This window comes from Sturnus vulgaris, chromosome W, assembly GCF_052056855.1.
Source record: "Sturnus vulgaris isolate bStuVul1 chromosome W, bStuVul1.hap1, whole genome shotgun sequence".
Classification (NCBI taxonomy): Eukaryota; Metazoa; Chordata; class Aves; order Passeriformes; family Sturnidae; genus Sturnus; species Sturnus vulgaris.
The window spans coordinates 65,578,730-65,595,921 of record NC_142282.1 but is presented as its reverse complement, the minus strand read 5'-3'; the positions used below and the strand labels follow the sequence as shown (position 1 = coordinate 65,595,921).

Genomic DNA, 17,192 nt, shown 5'->3' with positions numbered 1-17,192 from the left:
CTTCCATCTGGAATTTAACTCCTGCTTCACTAACCTTGGTGTTTTCTCTTTGTTCTTTTTCCCTCTCCCTCAGAGAAAGATTGAAAGTCTGCAAGTTTTATCTGAACATTGAAAGAGTTAAGATTTCACATGGGGAATGCAGAGGCTTCGGCCATGTTATGCTGGAGCTGTGCCAGGATCTCAGGAGACTCAGGTTGCACTGGGAAGGGCTGGTCTGGGCTAGAAACGGCAGTGGCCACTCTGGAAAGGGGGAGGCGAACGGCTGGGACTTCAGTCAGCCTCCCTGGGCTCAGCTGGCACCCATTGCTGATGGCCACCGCTCCTCCCTGCTGGGACATGCCAGCTCCCCAGACAGGGGAGCCCGAAGGCCATGCAGTGGAACCGGGCCTGGCCCTGTTACCTGCACTCCTTCCAGAAGAGAAAAGAGCCCTTCCCGGAGTTTGCTTGCTTCAAAATGTGAATCCACGGAGGCGGACTGATACACAGAAAAGACTCTATAACTCACAAGAAATGAGAGTCATAAAGTAGGTATGCATTTATTCAGCGCTGAGGTGCACGGGGATAATTCCTTCCAAAACACATACACTGAAACTTCAAACTACTACTCTATTTATTCTTTAAAAGCCTAGGATTACACAATACGCCTAATACATATTCATGTCCTAGCTCTGCTTATTTTCGCTTCGTATTCAAATGAACCAAAAGTCCTTTTGCGCTTGCACTTCCCCAATTCAGGGGTCGTCGGGGGTCTCTGATGAAGGCTTCCAAACTCTTCATTGCACTTGAACTTTTCAACTTTGTCTTTGGAGCATGCGTCTTAGTCATTTGAGCACATTTCAGACCTTGAGATTAGTTTTTGCTGTTTTAGGGTTTTGGATTTATCACTTATCACTGGTAGCCTTCCACTCCTCACCTTGTTTGCAAGTCCTGGCTCCATTTATCACAAAGCAGTCTGCCTCTCTTCTTGATTTTTGCAAGCATAGTAAATGTCAGGCATTCCTCATTGCCTTGGTTTTGGATGAACTATTCCTTACTTTTAAATTCTCTGTCTCATTTCCTCCCTTTTCTGTAAAATTTAAAGTAAATTCTTTTACTTGCTATAAGGATTCTCTACTTAGGCAATTGTTACAATGGGTGTCTCTCAATACCTTTCCATGCACCTTTGACAATGAGGTTAAAATTGCTATGCGTTTCAACATTCTCCAATTCTAAACACATATCATTTATCATTGCCTGTTGTTACTTTCTAGGGAACTTTGGGAGCTTTCTTCATTCGAGTGTGATGTATCCAAGCACTCTGTTCCTTGATTTTAATTGCAGTAAAGGTGGTGAGAAGTACTTGGTATGGTCTTTTCCACTGTGGTTTCAAGGTTTTTTTTGCAAGAGACTTAACATATACATAATCTCCAGGCTGTATGTCATGCACTGGTCCATCAAGCCCTACACTTTGAGTTCCAGCTACATGTTTTTCTATTTTTCTAAGTTGTTTACTTAAAGCCACCATATATGCAGTCAGTGTATTTTTTCTTGCTTGGGTAGACATTCCCTTTTGGACTCCATATGGTCTCTCATAGAGCATTTTAAAAGAGCTTAACTTTTCTTTGGTTTTAGGTTTAGTTCGAATTCGCAGCAGTGCCAGAGGGAGAGCTTGTGGCCAGGGAAAATTAGCTTCTTGTCCTAGCCTTACAATCTGTTTTTTGATTAAATGATATATTTTCTCCACTTGGCTACTTGACTGCAGGTGATATGGGGTGTGGAGTTTCCAATTTATGCCCAAATGTTGGCTTGTTTGTTGCATTATTTTTGAGATAAAATGTGACCCTCTATCTGAGGACATGATAGCTGGAACTCCAAAGCATGGTATTATTTTGTGTAACAGTACTTTTGTTACTTTTTGAGTTTTTGCAGTCTTGGTGGGGCAAGCCTCTGGCCATCCTGAAAAGGTATCTGTTAGCACTAGTAAATATCGATACCCCCCTTTTCTTGGGAGTTCTGAAAAATCAATTTGCCATTGTTGCTTAGGTCCTTGGCCTTTTCTAATTTTGCTAAGTTTTGGTTTGGGTATGTTTTTGGGTTTAGACTGGAGGCAAAGATCACACTGCCAGGTCACTTGAGTGACAGTGGCATATAATTTCTGAGCAACAATTTTTTCAATTAAGTAGTTATACAAGGCCTCTACTTTTTAGTGTGTTTTCTGGTGTTCTTCCTTTATTAGTGACCACAATAAATTAGAGGGGATGACTAGCCTCCCTTTTCTTTTTTTAGTAACAGCCCATTTCTTTTGGTTATATTTTTTCCTTTGACTTTTAATTAATTTTCTGTTCTCCTTATTATATACTGGCTTACCTTCAAGGGAAATCTGTCCATCTGGGATCAAGGCTCCCTCTTTTGCTACCTCACCCTTTGCTGATTCTTTTGCCTCTCTCTCCATTAGCTTATTTCCTTTCTCCAATTCTGAGCTCACCTTCTGGTGTGCCTTAATATGCATGATTGCTACCTTCTCAGGTAGATGAACCACTTTTAGTAGTTGTATTATTTTTTGTGCATGTTTGATGTTTTTCTTTTGTGAATTTAACAGTCCTCTTTCCTTTTAAATGGCTCCATGTGCATGTACAACTCCAAATGCATATCTTGAGTCTGTATAAATATTTATTTTCTTTCCTTTTGCCATTTTCAAGGTAGGAGTTAGAGCAATTATCTTCGTCTTTTGTGCAGAGCTGCCTACTGGTAAAGGTCCAGACTCTATTACCTCTTTGCAGGTGGTGACTGCATACTCAGCATGTCGCTTTCCACTGATGACGTAGTTGCTTCCATTAGTGAATTAGATTTTTGCATCATTAACGGGGGTGTCCTTTAGGTCTGGGCAGGTGGAATGGGTGGCTTTGATGGTTTCCAGGCAGTCATGGTGTACTGGTTTCCTTTGGTTTTTACTGAGGAAAGAAGCTGGATTGACAGTGTTAGTTACCACTATCTTTACATCATTTTGTTTTGCTATAATGGCTTGGTATTTCAGGAATTTTTGTGGGGAAAGCCAGTGTCTACTTTTCACTTCCAGCACTGCGGACACTGTGTGAGACACTAGTACAGTCATTTTCTGGCCCAAGGTGAATTTGCATGCTTTTTGAATGTTTAGCACAACTGCTGCTACGGCTCGGAGGCATCCCAGCCAGCCCTTGGCTGTTGCATTTAGTTGCTTAGAAAAGTAAGCAACTACCCTTCGATATGGGCCCAGATCTTGGGCCAGTATTCCCAGAGAAATCCCGTTTTTCATGGGAAAATAGGAAGAATGGTTTATTTACATCTGGCAGTTTCAGAGCTGGGGCTGACATTAGAGCCTTTTTGAGTGACGGCTCGTGTGGCCTCTTTTGTCCACTGAAGGTTCTTTTTCTCAGTTGCAATGAGAGCATACAATGGTTTTACAAGTAGTCCATAATTATAGATCCACAATCTGCACCACCCTGTCATTCCTAAAAAGGTCTGCAGTTCTTTGATTGTCTCAGGTTTTGGAGTTTGGCATATCACTTCTTTACGATTGTGTCCCAAGGTTCATTGTCCAGCAGTGATCTTGTATCCCAGGTAGATCACTTTCTGTTTTACTACTTGAGCCTTTTTTTTTATATATATTTTGTACCTTTGAAGTTCTAGAAAATTTAGGAGGCTTACCATCCAGGCCACACACGCTTTTTTTGTCTGGGTGGCTATTAGGAGGTTATTTATGTACTGCAACAGCCTTCCTTCTCCTGGCAGGGCTTCCTAGACCTCCAGGTTTCTTGCAAGTTGTTCTTTGAAGAAGGTGGGCGAGTTTTTAAAACTTTGAGGCAACTGTGTTTAGGTGAGTTGTGTTTTGTGCCTGCTCTTAGGGCTTTGTCATTCAAAGGCAAAAATTTTCTGGCTGGCTTCATGGAGAGGGAGGCAAAAGAAGGCATCTTTCAAATCTAAAACGGTAAACCAGGTTAGTTCTGGTGTCAAGCATGTTAATAGAGTATATGGGTTGGCCACTACAGGGTAAAGATCCTCAGTTATTGATAGCTCATAGATCTTGTACTATTTGATATGAGCCATCAGGTTTTTGAACAGGTAAATGGGAGTGTTGAAATCAGATTGACACTCTTTTAACAATCCTAATTGCAGAAAGTTTTCAATTATTGGGCCAATTCCTTTTCTATCTTCCTTTTTTAAGGGATACTGTTTAACTCTGATTGGCTGTTTTCCTTCCTTTAGTTTGATTAATATAGGAGGTACATTTTTTGCCTTCTTTAGTATATTAGAGGCCCATACCCCAGGAAATACTTGGCTCATTATTTTTTCACTAATTTTTCCTTTAGTTTCAATCATTGGTAATATTAAACTTAACACTTGGACATATTTTTGATCATTTACCTCCAGAGTAATCTCACAATTTTCTTTAAATGTAATGGTTGCTTGCAATTGTGCTAATAAATCCCTCCCCAAAAGTGGATCTGGGGAGTTGGGCATATACAGAAACTTATGAATGCCCCATTGTTTTCCATATTTATACTTTAAAGGCTTACAGAAGTATGCTTTTTCAGTTTGGCCAGTTGCCCCTTTTACCATTACATACTTATCCTCTACAGGCATTAAAGCTTTATTTAAGACTGAATATGTTGCCTTTGTGTCAACTAAAAATTCTACTTCCTTCTCTTCTTTTCTCAGTTTTATTTTTATAACCAATGGATCTGCTGGGGAAAGATTTACTGGTCTTCTTCAGTCTTTTTCGTCTTCTTTCACATGTGCGACCACCACCCCCTTTTTTCCTGTGTTCCCTTTTCCTTGGTGCTTTAGTTCTGGGCACTGATTTTTCTAGTGACTAAATTTTTTGCAAATTGCACACTGGTCTCTGCCCAGCCGGGACGTTCCCTGCCTGCGTGGTCCTTGTCCTCCCTTCCCTTTCTCCGTGCTTATATCCTTCTTCTCGGTTGCTAAAAATTCTTCATGCCTTATCTAATAGGGCTTCTAAATTCCTCCCATCCGGTCCCCAGAGCTTTTGAAGTTTACGTCTGATGTCTCTTGTAGACTGCCCTAAAAACAAATTCACCAGTTGTATTCCTACCTCAGACTCAGGGTCTAATGATGTATGGTGACGCATCGCATCCCTCAAGCGATCCAAGAATTTGGATGGAGATTTGGAAGGACCCTGTTTAATTGCATATAAAGCTGACCAATTTATTGTTTTAGAAATAGCTTTCTCCATTCCTCGTACTATCCACTCCTGGTAGCTTTTTAGCTTTTTCATTTCTGCTGTTTTATCTGAGTCCCATTTTGGATCTTGGAGTGGAAAGTACTCCTTTACATCCTCTTGTTGTGCTCTATAGAACTCCTCTGCCAGATATCCAGCCTTTTCCAAAACTAGTTGTTTCTCTGTTTTAGAGCATTCAGCAGTAACTGTATATCGATCCAATTAGGATATTGCTGTTTTATTATGTTTTGTAAACGTTTGGCAATGTTTATTGGATCACTGTGATAATTCTTAGCAACCTTTTCCCATGCCTCCAAATCGATAGTTGAGAAGGGTGCCTTTACCACTAATCTCTCCCCCCCAGCCCTATTGCCTGCTTCAGAGGTGCTTGCACTGCCGTTTGTTTTCTAGTTCTGGATGAGATGGGGCTACTAGGAGGTGTGGGTGTGTCTTCAGTTTGAGTTGCCAATTTAAATAAACTTATTTTTTTCTGTTGTGAGACAGAACCAGGAGCAAAAGAGCAAGGAAGGCCTAAAACTTGAGAGAGTATACAAGGAAATTTATTAACTACACAAACAAAAAGAGAGGAAAAAAAAAATTCAGAATAAGATTTTTCAGATCACTCCTTCCCTCCCTCTCCCAATCTTCATAACAACAAAACAAACATATAACAAATACTTCGGTCAGTGCCCAATTAGTCTTTTTCAGTTCACTTCTGGAGAGAGAAGCCTCTTCTTGTTGAAGTTGTAGGGATTTTTCCCACAAGAAGGAAAAAAAAGACAGTTCTCTTGTGGTTTTATCTTTCACGATTTGCATCCGCCTGGGAACCTGCAACCGTGACGCTCCTCCCAACTCTACAACCGTCCCAAAGTTGTAGATGTGGGCCATGTCTGTCTCATGGGGTATTACTTTTAAGAATTAAATGTTCAACCGCAAAGATTCTCTTTGTCTCCTTTCTTTCTGCTCAGGCTTCATCTTCAGAAAACCAAAATCCCCTTCTTTTTCTCAGGGCAGAAATTCTCAACACAGGCGCTTTTAAGTCAAATCATCTATTAAATGGAACATTTCCATCCCCCCATGTCTCTTTCCATGGTTTATAGGAATATTCAGTACATCAGTTCATTCCTACAATTTCACAAAAAGATTTTCAGCCATTTCAGCATCTTCTCATTCTCCTTCCATCTTAAAACCTTAGCTCTTACATCACTGACTTCAGAAATCTTCTTATTCCCTTTCATATTCAAAGGAAAGGCTGGAGGCTTTGCAAATCTTATCTGAACACTAAAGAGTTAAAGTTTAACACAACTACAAGAGTTGGGCCAGGCTCGGGCCGTGCTGGGGGGGCAGCTGAGGTGTCAATCAGCCTTTCTGGGGCTGGGCTGCAGCCCCACACTGCTCATGGCCACCTGGGCAGGCCCGGCCCGTCCGGCAGCAGCAAGAGTCGGCCTCCCCCCACGCCAGAGCCGCAGGCCCGTGGAGGAGGAAGCTGTGAAGGTCTTATCACACAACTTTTTCTCCCTCCGGCCATCGGGTCCCCCTCGTTGGCAAACGGGGCCCAAGCGGCCTCCCGAGCCTCCCCCCCCCCCCGCATGTGGGAGGGGGAAGCTCGGGTTGATGTTACCTGCTCAGCCGCCGGAAGACAAAGAGGGTCAATTCCGGATTACCTTCCTCAAAATGTGTGTTCTCGGAGCGAACTAACTTTCTCTAATTGCCTGTTGCAGGTATCCCAACCCCCACAGAGGAAATTCCCTTAGGAAGAATCTCTTCTGAGTTTCTTCTTCCTAAGTCAACCTATCACAGGGTGTTTTAGGGGGTGTTCCTTCCGAGCTCTCATCCTCCTCCTGTCTCCTAGTGGGAGGTTTAAATAGATCTATTAGATCTTGTTCTTGTGCAGTTGCACGGTAAACCTTATCAGATTTTGTGCATCTCTGACTGATGCTGCAGGAGGAACAGCAGCGTTTTAGTTTACCTTTATTAGTCGCCTTATAATCCTTTTCAAGGGCTAATACCAGAGGATCAGAGGGGGGTCAAATCCCACAGTCTCTCTGCCACTCAGGATGATTTCTCAGAGTAAAAAACATATCTGCATAAGAGACCTGTGGGACACATATTGAGAAAGTAAGAAAATTACAGTCTGAAAAATATTCCAGGCTGGAGCTTTTCAGCTCTGTTCCCAGCCAATAAGCTGGGCCAGCTCAAGGCTAGGGAGAATTTCTCCCAGGGTGATAATTTGGTCAAAATAAAAAGGAATTAATAACAAAGATAGAACACCTGTTGTGGTACGTGACCAGGCCCTCGGAATGGGGTGTCTTCTCTCTGAACCAATCACCTTTTCTCTACTCCTGGAGTTGTGAGTCATGCTATAAAACCAAGTGTATTTCTGAATAAACTTGTTTCTTTCTTCCTGTCATGAAAGATGACCATGTAGCTGTGCATCTTATTTCTGCCGCACTTAAAGGGTTAAAACCCCTTTCCATGGCTACATAGACCTCATCCCATTTGCTTTCTCTTCTCAAAAGCAACATTAACTGTATCAGGGTATCATAACCCAAAGTTCCAATAGGCGGCCACTACTCCATAATCTAATTTATATAGTGGCCACCACTGGCCACAGTACTTCAAAAGCGTTTTCTTGTTTTCTGTACTTTTTACACCTACTATCTCTCCCCAATGGGCTAAAACACACTCTAGTGGACTAGCTTTTGGTATCTCTTTACTATTTCTCGTCCCCATATTGAGGCTCTCAGTATTTACTTTTTCTAAAGTAAACTACTAAACTACTCAGAGAGAAGGACTCCTTTTGTTTATCTAGGCAAAATATACACACACACACACACACACACACACACACGCAGCGTCCCTCACGCTCCAGCCAATCAGCACTCACTGCCTCACTGCACTCACTCCAGGCACTCCAGTTGCCCAGGAAACGAGCAAAACGGATTAAATCATTTCACACAATCAAAACACAGTGCGAAAACACAGCACGTCCAGACCTTGGCAATTACAAAATAGCAGTAATAAAACAGAGATTCACTCGACCCACCTCCAGGGTCGCTGGAGGCCGCTCTATCGGTCAGCGAATCTCCCCCACCGGCCCCTAGCCGGTATCCTTCCACCACCGGCCCCCTAGCTGGGCCGACGGCCGCTTGCAAGCTCAGACCTTACTTACACAGGGTCTATGCCCACGCACAAAGACGTCTCAATGCAACTTACTGGCTGCCCCCCTAGCCAAGGATATATGACTTACAGGCTCCCCAGGTTCCCTAAATTTGATACATACCGTTTATCTGGGGGCCAGCAGGTTGTTGTCTGTCCCCGATAGAGCGAGTCAAGTCACGGAGTCCCTCCAGGGAAATCCCGGGGCGCGCCTCAGGGAGTCTGCTCCCCGCCCTGCTCTCGCAGCCGGACAGAGGCCTCCTGCCTGGCTTGCCAAATGATACGCGGAAAAGACAAGGGTTGACTTTCAGTTTCAAGGGGTATGCAGAAGAAAGCATCCTTAAGGTCCAAAAGTGAACCATTCATCAGATTCCTTAATTGTAGTTAAAAGTGTATAAGGATTTGCTACCACGGGGTGTTATGTCTTGCACTATTTTAATAATAGCACTGAGATCTTGCACTGGCCTGTATTCATTAGTATGTGGCTTCTTTACTGGTAGGATAGGAGTATTATATTCCGACTCACATTCCCTTAGTAATCCATGTTGTACAAATGTAGCAATTAATTATTCTAACCCTTTTCTAGCTTCTAATTTCAAAGGATATTGTTTCTGCCTTACCAGTCTGGTGTTAGGTTTCAACTGTATTCTTACTGGTCCTGCTGCTTTTGATTTCCCTAGAACTCCAGCAGCCCACACCAATGGAGTGACAGTGTTTTCCACCTCCTCTGGGATTCCCTCTGTTGCATTTGGTTGCTGTATGAACATAAAAACCTGGGCCTCCAGGGCTTTACTTTCTGGAATACATACTTGTATTTGTCAATTTTCAAATATTATTTGTGCATTTAATCTACTTAAAATATGTCTCCCTAACAAAGACATTGGGCATTCAGGCATATATATAAATTGACGTGTTAACCACCGTCTACCTATCTTGAATTTTAAAGGTTGGAAAAACAGCAGATTTTCAGTCTCCCCAGTGGCACCAATGGCATTTACAGTATCTTGGCTAAAAGCTCCTTTACATGTATTTAGAACAGAATAAGTTGCTCCTGTATCCACCAGAAAATCCACCTGTTCATTCCCCAGCATCAGGGTAACCAGGGATTCAGCTGGGGATTACTCCCCTAGTTTCCTTCATGCTTCATCTAATGTTAAAAGCCTTGCAGCCTGATCAGGGGTGTGCCCATTTCCTTGTGGGCAGTCACACTTCAAATTACCTTCTTTTTTACATCTTGCACACTGATTTCTACCTAGAGGCTGACTATGAGAGCCACGCCACTCTAGGTTCCCTTGATCCCTTATTTTATATCCTCCCCCCAGGCCTTCAGGCTCATTAAAGCTGCTGTGAATTTCCTATCCCTGCTTTCCTTGACATTCTCTTGGTTATTATATGCTTTCCAGGCACTTTCCAATAATCTGTTTATGTTCCTAGACTCTTCCCCCTCCAGTCTCTGAAGTTTCTTTTTAATATCTGGAGATGATTGTCCCATGAATAATGCTGCTAACTGTAATGCATCTCTTTCCCTTTCTGGATCCAAGTTAGTGTACTTTCTGGTGAAAATCAGAAGGGGATTCATCTTTTCCTTGGACCACTTGATATAACTCTGACATATTTATAGCTTTTGGAATAGCATGTTTCATCCCAGATATAAGTAATCTTTGATATTGAATCAATAATTCCCTTTGACCCAGGTTTTTAGGATCCTACCAGGGATCTGCAAGAGGGAAATGCCAATCCGCCATTCCCTGCTGAACATTCTGAGCGTGCATTCTTCCAGCCTCTTCCCTTGCTTTTGCTATTACCATAATTCTTTCATCCAGAATTAGCATTGTACCTAAAACTACCTGTATGTCGTTCCCGTCCGGATCCTGGGTCTTGACGATGGTTTCAAAGATTTTAGCCACCTTCTCAGGATCCTCCCTAAATGTTCCTGCCAATTCTTTCCAAGATCTTAAATCTGTCATTGAGAAAGGTACCTTAACTGTGATCAGTCCTTCTGTCTCCATTGCCTGTTGGAGAGGGGCTTGGATCACCCCCTTTTCCTCATTCTTTCTCTTTCCTCCTGTATGTGTTCTCCCTGCCACCAGACTAAACCATTCATAGTTTTCCAAACCCTAAATCCTTTCTTCCACTTCTCTATCAGCTTGACCACTTGTGCTTCCTTCACCTGAAGCTGGCGGAAACTACTCAGCTGCAGCCTCAGCTCCTCTCTCCCTCCTTCCAGGGTCTACCAACAGTTCAATTTTTTTCCCCTGCACAACCATGCTTCATACACCACTTCCCAGTATTACATGACAACGACTGTTCAGGAGATTTCCACCTATTGTACTTCTCCGAAACTAACACCATAGAAACCTTCAGTTCCCTTGCTATCAAACCACACATCCTTCTCAAATCTTGACTGTTTCTCAATTCAAAGAACAGATCTACATAAGGCACTTCATTTCACCTCTCTTTTCTCTGGCAAAATTAGATTAACTGTAAAACTGTATAATAATCCACACTACCATTAAAAGGCCACTTCTCTTGATCATCAAATGGATACTCTGGCCACTGATGATTACAGCATTCTATTAACTGTTTCTGAGTTAAAGGGTTGCCTTTAACTACGTGCTGGCTAAAGTGGAAAATTACACTGCTTAAGACTAATACACTTACTATGATTAAAACAATTAATTTAATGGTTAATTAAACAATTAATTAGAAAAATTAATTAGCACAGTTATATAATTTACAACAACCCCACCTGGAAGCACAGTGGCATTTAAGTTGGGCCCCCAATGAAACTAGCTGACTTTCTGTCGGAAGTGGCTAGAAGAATTAGAAAACTGCACAAGAAAGATAATCCCTATTTTCATGTCTTAGGTAGTTTAATGAAAAAGAATTACTTCTCATTGAATGCAGATTTAGTTAATCTAAGTGTAAATTTTTTTTTTCTTCATTTCCTTTACCTGTAGCCTCTGAAACAACTGCTCTTTCAGCAATAAAATTCTGCATTGTACAGAGATCAAGAAGGAATGACTCCAGGGACTGAACCATAGCAGCATGCCCAACAGCTCCCAGAAGGCTGGAGTGTGATTGCTATATTTCTGTAATAACAGCATATGTGTACTACTGTCATTAGATCAGCTTTGTGGGGAGAATTTAAATGTGTTCTACAAACACATCTGAATAAAGATAATTTTGCACAGAATTCATTATCAGTTTAGACATCCTTAGGGGCTGATTATGTTCAATTCTTTGCTTGCAGAATCAGGCCCATGACAATAATCAACAACATAAAACTGTCAACTTTTAAGATTTTTTTGCATATACTTGCAGTTTTTTAAACATGTATTTAAATGAAGACCTTGGCATCCAGCTGTCACTGGTGGGGTTTTCAGGGTCCCTTTGGGATCCCTGAGACTGCTTCTGCAGCCCTCAGTGATGGAGCATGTTCCCGAGCCTTGCCCAGATAGAATTTTGACTCGCGGTGAGCTCTCAGACCAGCGGGGTAAAGAGACCAGCATATGCAGAGAGGCACAAATCCATAGTTTATTCTATGAAGGCATCCTATCTAGCATATACCAACGGCTATTGTTTTACAGGGGTTTTTATCTCTTTTGAGGGTTTTACAATTTGCACCAATTACCAAGGGAATTCTACTTTCTAACCAATCCCTGAGGGATTTTACATTCAAAGGTGGCCTATGAATACTAAAAGAAAATGAACCAATAATATTGAAGATAGATAAGAGGGTCTTCCAAGTGGGGGGAAGCTAAATTCCTTCTGTATTCGTCATTTCACAAGCCATTTCTTATCTCTAAGCTATGATTTTCCAAGGAGCTTGTTCTGAGGATGCAGGGAAACTTTCTTCTGTGTTTTCTGCTCCCTCCACAACTCCTCTCTCTGTATTTACTAAAAAGGTGCTTTCAGCAACTTTCTTAAAACATTGAACAAGGCATGCAAACATAACTAACACAATGACAACTATGATTAAAATTCATAAAAGTCCCTTGACCAGACATGCGGCCCACCCTGTCAGTCCCCATTGTCCAAAAAGGTTGTTGAACCAGACTGGGGTGGTTTCTACTTTCAAATACTTCATGAGGTCTTTCAGCTTCTGTATGTTTGCTTGGATGGATGTTGAACGTGAGGAGAGATTGAAGCAGCACATCCCCTCAAAGTCTTCACAGCCATGTCCGTGGCCGAGCATCAGGAAGTTGATTGCACCTCGGTTTTGCACGGATGCGTGTCTCGTGGTTTCTTCATCCTTTAAAAGATCACTCAAAGCAGCAGATGTGACATTGGCTTGCTTACTGAGCCAACACCCCAAATGAGTAATTGCACCAAGAGCTTTTGCTGCAGCCACCCATGGAAAGAACAGGGAGACAGCGGCCCTTGTGAGTTTGTTCCAATTGTACAATTTAGGGTCACAGCTTTCATCAAATTCAGTGTAAGATCTTTTTTCGCATTTTGATTCACTCTCCTTTTTCCAATTATGCAATAAGGTAATGTTGGGGGTGAGGGTAGAAAGCTTGCCAAGGCTACAGGGTCCCCCCTGAAGGCGAGAGGGGATTCCAGCCCAAACCTGATCACCAGAGATAAGAAACATTCCACGGGGCAATGTTTTGGGGTGGATGGAGGATTCAGAGAGAGCATGAGTGGTGTAATTGCACCAGTCTGGATAATTGTAGGCTTTGTTGATGGGTGATGTGTCTTTTCTGTATGTTTCGAATTTGACTCAATCCAGGCCAATTTTGCTTTGGACTTTTGTAGTAGAATTTGACACAGCATGTTGCTTTGGAGGACTCCAGCAAATCTAATTCTTGGGGTTCCTCGGGGGCATTTGGCAGTATTTTTGTCCAATGGTCCCAAGTGTCAACTGGATTTGGTCGCTTACCAGTGGTGCGGAAGAGCTCTGAGTTCTGGACGGGCCATTCGTCTGCTACAAAGGGAATTCCTACCAAACATGTGGAAAGTGGGTTATCAAGGTTGCCCATGGACAGGCACATGTTATCTTGTTTCAATGTTTTTGCTAAAGTCACCCAGACATTGTTGTGGACTGATCCAGCTGAAGGCATGTGGCACGGTGAAGAGGATCCAGGCAGCAGTGAGGACAGCATCAATGGAGATAATTTTCGTCTTTGGACAAGGATGGGCCTTCTGATAGGGAATATAAGTAAAGTCAGTTATTTTTATGATGGGGGGAGAGAGAGGGTTAGGGTTTTCTCCTTCATCTCCTTTCTTTCTCCCTTCCCCCCCCCTTTTTTTTTTTTTCCTCTTCTAGGGATAGGGAAGGCAATACAGGATTAGGGGTTACAGTAAAATCATTGGAGGGGAACTAATACTAGGGTGTTTCAGTAGAGGTAGTAACATCTAACTAAAGGTCACTTTGTGGCCAGACTATGTCTGGCTTATGATTTGCCTGATGCAGCAGAGTGATGGTTAGTTTTTTGTTTCGTCTGCTGTCTTGTGACAGGACGATCTTTTCGTTGATGTGCAGGTGTTTGGCAGCATCTTCTTCTCCAAGCTGGTTTGGTTTTGAGGAGGTCTTATATTTGACTCTGGGGAGCTTTTGTTTTTCTCTGTTGAAGTAGGTTTCACTGTGCCTGGGTATGGCTTTATGTTTTTTCCTGGGAACAATCTTGGTCCAGATGGCAGGGAGACGCAAGTGTACCCCCTTCCCCAGGTAATTAATTGGAAAGGTCCAGAAACCTGATGTGTTTCAGGGTCTTTCACCAGCAGTGGTGGTTTCTCAGTGAGCTTTGCTTGGGTTGAGTTTGCAAAGTGTCAGAGTATTGGGGGTTCAGGTTCTGACTCGGTTCCATTTAGGAAATTGATGACGTAGAGAGCTTTGCAGAGTCTTTCCACTGGAGATAAAATTTCTGTGTCTCTTCGCTGCTGGTGAAGGACTCTTTTGATGTTCTGATGAGTTCTCTCTGCGATGGACTGTCCTGTGGAATTTCCAGGAATGGTCTCAATGTGTTCAATTCCTCATTCACTGAGGAACTCCTGAAATTTGTGATAGATGTAGGTGGGTCCATTGTCAATTTTGATCTTTTTTGGAACTCCTAGAGTGGCAAATGCTAGGAGAAAATGCTTAATAACGTGAGTGGCTGTTTCTTCTGCATGAGCCGATGCAAAAACTGCTCCAGAGAACGTGTCAACTGACACGTGCACATACTTAGACTTTCCAAAAGGTGGGAAATGGGTGACATCAGTCTGCCACAGCTGGCAGCTGTTCAGGCCTCTGGGATTGACTCCCATGCCCATAGAAGGCACTTGGTAGTTTTGACAATTTGGGCACATTGCCACAATGACTTTTGCTTGGCCTTTCAGAATTTTAAACATTCTCATGAGGGCAGGTACATTTTGGTGGAAAAATGAATGTGACAGCTTCGCTTGAGCAAAAATGTTGGGGATGTTTGCAGTCTCAACTGGCATGGCCAGTGCGTCCGCTTTCCTGTTTCCCTCTGTAATACAACCTGGGAGGTCGGTGTGTGACCTAACATGCATAATAAGGTAAGGTAATTTTCTGTTGGAAATGAGAGGTATTAGTGAAGAAATCAATTGGTGTAATTTTGGATTGGAAATTTCTTTGAGGAAACTATGTTCTGCTCTCATAGCTATACCAGCTATGTAAGCAGAATGTGTGACTAGGTTAAAGGGTTTGTCTTTGAATTTCTCAAAGGCTCTAACAACGGCTGCCAATTCTGCAATTTGTGGAGATCCCTCCACAATTTGGACATCAGATACCCATTCGTCAGTTTTGGGGTTTTTCCAAGTCATGACAGACTTGTGAGATGAACCTGAGCCGTCTGTAAAAACTATTAGAGCTTTGAGAGGTTCTCTGCTTTGAACGAGTTTTGGGACCAGATTAAAGGTTGCATTTCGATTAAAAAGTTTGTGTTTTGGTATGTGAATAGAAATTTGGCCTGTGTAGCTATCTAGAGCAAATTGAAGGTTTTCATTGGTTTGGAGCAGATTTTCCAAATCTCCCATGGTCAGGGGCAGGTAAATGCCTGTGAACTCACACCCTGAAAGAGAGTGGAGGCAGGTTCTGGCCTTGTTTATCAAATGTGCCATGATTTCCTGAAACGTGGTAATTGTCTTTGTGGGCTGATTGTTTGTGAAAACCCATTAAAGGATCAACAAGGGGTCTGTGAGTTGAGGGTCCCATTGAAAAATCAGTCCATAGAAGCAAGGGGCCTTTCCTAAAATGACAAATTGGAAAGGCAGATTTGGCTCAAATCTGTGTGCTTGCCGTGAACACAGGGCTTCCTGAACTTTGATGATGGATTGTCGGGCTTCCGGTGTGAGTGTGCGTGGGGAGTCCAGGTCCTCGTTGCCACGGAGGAGGTTGAACAGAGGGACGAGGTCTTCTGTTGTGAGTCCCAGTAGGGGGCAGATCCAGTTGATGGATCCACACAGGCTGTGTAGGTCTCTTAAGGTCTTTGGGTTGTCTCGGATGGAAAGCTGCTGGGGTACAATGGTCCTCTCTCGGATTAAAAGTCCTAGGTATTTCCAGGGGCTGGTGTACTGTACTTTGTCCTCACGGATTTCGAATCCTGCTTTTTCTATGGTCTGAATGGTTGTTTTGACAGCTTTTTCTAAGTAGGTCTTTTCTGATGCACAAACTAGGATGTCATTCCATGTAGTGATGAATGATGATTGCTTCTGGGAATTGTTCTCGAACAGGAGAAAGGATGTGTGCCACGTGCAATTGGCAGATCATTGGAGACTTTTTGAGTCCTTGGGGAAGGAAGAGCCAATGATAGCTTTTGAGAGGAGCTTCTCTGTTGAGAGAGGGGACGGAGAAGGCGAACCGTGGTGCGTCTTGGGGATGCAATGGGATGCTGAAAAAACAGTCTTTGATGTCAATGACAACAAGTGTCCAGTCTCGAGGCAGCATCGATGAGGAGGGCAGTCCAGGCTGGAGAGGGCCCATGTCTTCAATGATGTCGTTGATTTTGCGAAGGTCGTGGAGAAGTCTCCACCTGTCTGTTCCAGGTTGTTTCAGGATGAAGACTGGTGAATTCCATGGGCTGTTGGACTCCACGATGTGGCCTTTTGCCAGCTGTTCTTCAACGAGGGCTTGCAATGCGCGCAGTTAGACCTTTGAAAGGGGCCACTGTGCCTGACATTGGGGGTCATCACTCTTGCAGGTGAGACAAGGAGTCGGCGGGACAGTGCGCACTTCAATGGCCCCCATCAAAAATCCCGACTTTGAATTCGGAGAGAAGCCCCCCCATTGGGTTAGGGCATTTCTGCCCCATAGGGTGATTGGGGCTCTTACCACGAATGGTCGGATGGTTGCCAGTTTACCTTCAGGCCCTTCGATGACAATGTTGAGTCTGCATCTCATGGAAACGGCAACTCCCCCAATTCTAGACAGCATGCCTGCTACAGGTAGAAGTTCCCAGTGTGATGGCCATTCCGAGTGGGCAATGACGGTGACGTCAGGGCCAGTGTCTATCATTCCCGGTTTCTGAATTTTTTTCCCTGTAGCAGAAAAGGCTGCACTCGAGGATGGGTTTGTTTGGACCCATAATTTGTGTCCACATTATTGTAGGGTTGAGAGGGATGCGTTCCATGTGATTTTTTGGAAGCAGGAAGGCTTGTGTTATAGGTGTTTTCTGTGGAAGAAAAAAGGGAATGTCCGTGCAACACAATTGGACAAAGGTCTTTTCCAGGTGCTACAGTTTGTATTTCAGGTAAAACAGAAATTTGTGGTGGACCATGGAAACTGTCACAAAGGATTAAAATGTTCCAAGGACCATCTTGTGGTCCATACTTTCCTGTAGGGATTTGATAAAATTTTTCATCTGTAATATTTAAAGACAAAACAGTC

At 43.1% G+C, this 17,192-nt stretch overlaps 1 long non-coding RNA gene across 1 annotated transcript; it reads right to left on the bottom strand.

The window, feature by feature from the left end:
- Positions 1–5,735: 5,735 nt before the first annotated feature.
- On the bottom strand, positions 5,736–8,609 carry LOC148220337 (uncharacterized). The gene is made up of 2 exons (XR_015799044.1): positions 8,481–8,609; positions 5,736–7,293 (listed from the first exon to the last, which is right to left on the bottom strand). It is a non-coding gene; the product is annotated as an uncharacterized LOC148220337 (long non-coding RNA).
- Between the last annotated feature and the right edge of the window lie 8,583 nt (positions 8,610–17,192).